A 5,491-nucleotide genomic window follows, 5' to 3' on the forward strand; every position below is an offset into this window, starting at 1 on the left:
TTACTACAGTATGTGAAAGCAAATGTAAGTTCTTCAGAAGTAGGGCCTATTTTACTTTTGTCTTTTTTTATTTCCATTGTTTGTACAAAGCTGGTAATAAATTAATTCATATTGGAGAGGCAGTGAGTTGTAATGTTGTTCAGGTCTTTGGTTCTATGCAATTTAGTTTGAATGTGAGTATTATTTATTTGTAGTTTAGTTGGGGTAACAGAGCATTCTCTTTCTCTCCTATTTTGAATTTGGTATAATATCCATGATCAGGACAGAATTTCACTGCTTTTAGTTAAAGGTGATGTCAAAACCTTTAGAACAAAGGTACTATACAATGCAATCTTGAAAACAGTTGACAAAGTGAAAGGCCATATAATTAATAATGGCTAAAAATAACCCCTGTGGAATGTGGATGTGATATCTGTTAATTATGGGAGTATGTCCTCTGTCTAGGGATAATGTCAGAGTTGATTTAATCATGGCTCATGGTGAGGAGATAGGTTGTGATAAAAGAGTAAATGTACATCAGTGAGGAGTCTGGAGGAGCTATCTCTGGAAAACGTGGCTAGACAAGAGGGACAAGGTGAAGAATGGCTACGTATTACCCGAAATCGTGGTCTTGGAAGGGAGTCACCACTTAGGGTTGAGCAAGAGCCTAGGGCAGAAGTTCCTGTAGGGCACAATCTCTGGTATGGGCAGATTGGTGGTTAATGAAGCTGTCCAGGAAGTGGATAGAGAAGAGGGACAAAAAATATGATTTTAAGTCATCAGACCCATCAGATTATTTAAAAAATGATGTTTCTAAAGTAGCTTAGCTCTAACTGTTGAAATGGCTGCCACAGATTGAGAATCTTATAATTATGAGTATACCTGGATCAGGCAGATCATTGACATTGTCTGGGACTATTTTAGAGTGAACACTATTTCAAATTTCTTGCAAGAAGCCTCTGGCACAATTGCAGATAGATGTCAATGGTCACATGGAAAATACTTTATTTGAACCTGATCCCCATGGCTCTGAGAGAGACTGATTATATCTGCCTTTGATCAGTGTGGTGGGCACAGTTTGGGAGGAGATTTCAGCGAAGGCTTATCTCTACATTGGAAAGGTAAAATTGAGTGAAAGAAAGTGATAACTTTTCACTATCTTACATCATGTGAAAAATGTGTATCAAAAATAGCCAGCTTATTGACATTGTCTGTTGATGGAAGATGCAAATCCCTTGGATTAGTATTTGTTTGAAAGATGTCCTGAGTGTATTGGAGGATGGTGTAGAGCCGGCACAGTCTATATTCTGTTATAAACCTAGTCTTTATAATTCTATAGAGAGGAAGAGGATACTTTTGATAATTCTCACAGGAAACTCTGGTTCCTTAAGTATTTTATTATCTTGTCATGAACCATATGATTGAAGTCACTTAAACCCTTGCCTAGGTTAGTGGTGTTGGGATCAATGAAAGAGGTGTTTTAAAGAAAAATTTATAAAGTGTCCAGCTTTGCAATCCACATATTATATCATCACCTTCTCTGAGTTTTTATATATACCATTCCCCACAAACTGCCTATGTGACTATGGATAAAACATTTTTCCTATCTGGGCCTCAGTTTCCACATCTCTAAAATAAGGGTTTAACACTTCCTCTCAGTTTGAAATCAATGATAACATGACATTTTGCATTCATTAAAGTTTTACAAGCTGGAGGGGAAAAAAGGAATGTCATCATGACTTGCTATAGCCTACCCACTAACTTTCCCTTTATAAAACAGTGCAGATGGCACTTTGGGGGCAGGATGTAAAATTGATTTGCTTTCCTAGGATCATAGATTTAGAGTTGGAAGGGACCTAATCCAGTCCTCTGATTTTGCATATGAAGGAACTAAGCCCCAGAGATGTTTTGACTTAACCAGTAGGTACTGGTCAAAATCCCAATAGAATCTAGTGCTCTTTTTTTATATTATTATTATACTATATCATGATCATACAGAGGAAAAACAACACAAAACATTTCATCTGGGTTCAGAGGAACTAAGTTCAAATTTTTGGTCTGCCACTTGTGTATTTTATGGCAAATCACTTGAGCCCCCAACCCCACCCCGCTGGATCTCCATTTCCTCATTTGTAAAATGAATGGATTGAGCTCGATTGAAATCCATTCAAACTTTAGATCAATGGTTCTATCACGTTTCTCTTAAGTATGTTTCCATTTCATATTCCCCAAATCACTCTAGTTTAGGCCTATGATTTTCTTCTAGAAGTTTCTTAGGTCAAGAATCCTGACAAAATTCCCAAGTTTCTCTTTAGACTTCATCCGTGGCAACAATAGTCCCTGGAAATTCTCTTGATATTCCATAGTTCCCCAACATGTATGCGTATTATAATGATTAAAAAGTTCCAAGAGACAAGATTTCTGGGTAATTTAATCATTTTATTAATAAGACTAGTACATTTGTTAGTAAAAGGATCATCATTTGGCCATCTCTCTTAAACCAAAGACCCATTATGGCTGTGGGTTTACTAAGAGTAGTTTTTCCTGGGAGGTGGCAATCAACTCTGATTGGTCAACAAGTAATAAGAAAATGAATATTATAATGAGAGGCTGGGTTATATTACAACAGTGGTCTAGTGACTTGGGGCACCCAAATCTTGGTCAAAGAGATATCAATTTCCATATCACTTGTCTGACAAAATAGAGAATCAACAGTTTCCCCAGACCTGTCTGAGCAAACACAATGAGCAGGATGCACCCATTAGCCCAAAGTTAGAATTTCTTTAAGTGCTTGATTAGATCTTGGCCTGGATAAATCTTTAAGAGGGATTGCCCACACTGCTTGATTTCTGGATGAGGAAGCTGAAAAAGGGAAAAATATTGGTCCTAATAAAATAATTAACTATTAAATACAAGAAAGAAATATAATATAAATATAATATAAATAATGTGTGTGTATAAATATACAAACTAAACTCTAAGAAGTATATAAAACAATTAAATAAAATAGATTAAGATAGTATAGGCTTTGTTATGTTTTCTTAAAAAAAGAGAACTGTTATGAGCAAAAAGTGAATTGACTTTATAGTCTGCCATTAGATATTAAATTCAACATGCAACCAGCCTTATTTAAGAGAAAAAATGCTCTTATGTTTATCATGTCTTTAATGCCATATTAGTTATAGAGGTTAATGTTATTGAATGTACATAATCTATTGAGATTGTACATATTGATTCTTTTTTGCTTAATCGTTCTTTTATTGTAAAATAACGCCTGAAATGAGAATTCTAAACAGAATATATTAACCTATTGACATCCCCTATATTTTTTTTCTTCAAGAACATAATATGTCTATGATATAAGGGAAAAGAAACCTTCAGCCTCCTTTTAGAAAGAGAATTTCATGGGTTATCTTGTTGTGCATCTTAAAAACTGCAGAGGTAGTTAAAGAAAAAAAGAGTTGGTCTGCAATTTTATGAATTGTGCCATGTAAGGAGTAAATGACACTGGATGATTTTTAAATACTAGAAGAAAAGAAAATAAATCATATAATCAGCAGTTATTCTTATTAATTTATCAATAAAACGCATCAAAATGCTTGAAAAAACTTTCACATTTACCAGAAAGTGTCGGTGTACTCAGGCACAGATAAAACTAGATGACATGAGATTTCTTACAATTGTGAGATTCTTTTTGTAACTTATAATGTGTACTATTGGAAAGTCATAAAACTGCTTTCTCCTTATGTTTGAAAAAAACATTGCTTTTTATCCAAATGTAGCATTCTCTTGACACTGCTAAGGAAAACAGGATACTGGCAGTGGCTGCTCATTGGTTTTGGACAGAAACCCTGGAATTTCTCATCACAACCCCAGTTTGCCCTGACAATAGGACTGGCAGGGATCAACATTGCTGGTAGGTTAGCCCGTCCTATCCTAACAAATGATAGGAGAAAAAAAATCAAGAAGATACCCATAAAGTAAAAGTAGGCAGGAGCCAGGCGACAGAAGTTACAAGAAAAAGTTGAAATGAAGACCAACACCAGGACTCCAGGACAGAGAACAAGAAAATCTCCTTAAGCTTCTATGTGGAGGCTTCTAGCTTTTATATGTTCCCCCTGCCCTTTTCCCCTTGCTCCCTAAACAAGCACATGTATATCGGGGGGATGCTTGTCCGACAGGTTAGGAAGCTTATATTGTTTCTTTAAAAAAATTACCTTTCAGTGTTGGGAGCATCATGCCTAAATCCAAACGTAACCACAAGAAGGTTTCCTTAATGAAGACCACCAAGAAGGGCTTAGAAGTCAAACAAAACCTGATAGAAAATCTTCCGTAGTGTGTGCACATGTACAAAAACCTTTTCATCTTCTGTGGGGCAAACATGAGGAACAGCAAATTGAAGCTATAACAGGAGTGATTGGAAGCACAGTCTTTGGCAAAATTGTGTGGTTTTGGTTTGTCCTTTGTTCTCAAAGAGGACCATGACATCAGGGAGATGACGACATGACTTGCAATTGAATTGGATTTGAGTGAGGGAGGGCTGTGCAAGGTCACCAGCCTCACCTTCTCCTCCAGAGCCATCTGGGTCAAGAGGCCAGATATAGATCAGGATGACTGGAGATGGCTTGGGATGCAGTGGGAGACCTCAGTCCAATTAAGCCAAGATCTTCACAGGTTCTCACTTTGAGTGAGGCAACACCCATTCAATGAATAGGTCTTTTTAAAAAGTGAGTCAAGGGATGACTCCTTTAATACTACTACTACTAATAATAATAATAATTATAATAACAAAAAGCAAAGGCAAGGTTACAGTAGTGACTTTAGGCTGAGGTCCTGCTGATGAGTATAAGGACAGCCTGCCCCACATCAGCAAGAAGCTGAGGAGTGAGGTCAGTCTCTTGTTCAACAACAGAATGAAGAAGGAATTGAATAAGTGGTTCACTAACTATATAGGAATGAATTACACCTGGGCTGGTAACAAATTAAAACCATCACCCTGAATGGGGGATCCCTGGAGCAGTTCCCTCACTTGATGGAGCTTCAGCTGAACCAGCTCTGTCTGCCCATTGACCTCAGAAAGGTGTGGTGACCCTGATCTCTGACTACTAGGAGTGTAAAGAGGGTGATGTGCTAACCCTTGAGCAGACCTGAGACCAGAAGCTGTTTGGGTTTGAGATGGTAGTATTCAGGGTTAACATCAAGTATCTGTGGCAGACTGAGTCAGGGAAGTTTGAGCATCTGGGAGAGGACACAGAGAATGATGCAATATTGACAGCAGCTCCCCAAAGGAAATCAGAGGATAATGACTGACTAGAGACAGCCCAGCCCAGGAGCTCTCTCTGCAAGGTAAGTGACTGTGATCCAGTCCAGCTTCTCAGAGCTGTTGCCTCCCTTCTGTAATGGAAGAGACACTTACTTTGCAGTAATTTTAGGGGAAAGACAGGTGCTGGGCATGCATGACCGTATTTTTATACAGAATAAAATATGAGGAAAATATGGGAAAAATAGCTTT

At 37.6% G+C, this 5,491-nt stretch overlaps 1 pseudogene; it reads left to right on the forward strand.

The window, feature by feature from the left end:
* The first annotated feature begins 4,216 nt into the window (after positions 1–4,216).
* On the forward strand, positions 4,217–5,289 carry LOC118847087 (annotated as a pseudogene).
* Positions 5,290–5,491: the final 202 nt, after the last annotated feature.

The sequence above is a fragment of the Trichosurus vulpecula genome, chromosome 4, assembly GCF_011100635.1.
Source record: "Trichosurus vulpecula isolate mTriVul1 chromosome 4, mTriVul1.pri, whole genome shotgun sequence".
Lineage (NCBI taxonomy): Eukaryota > Metazoa > Chordata > Mammalia > Diprotodontia > Phalangeridae > Trichosurus > Trichosurus vulpecula.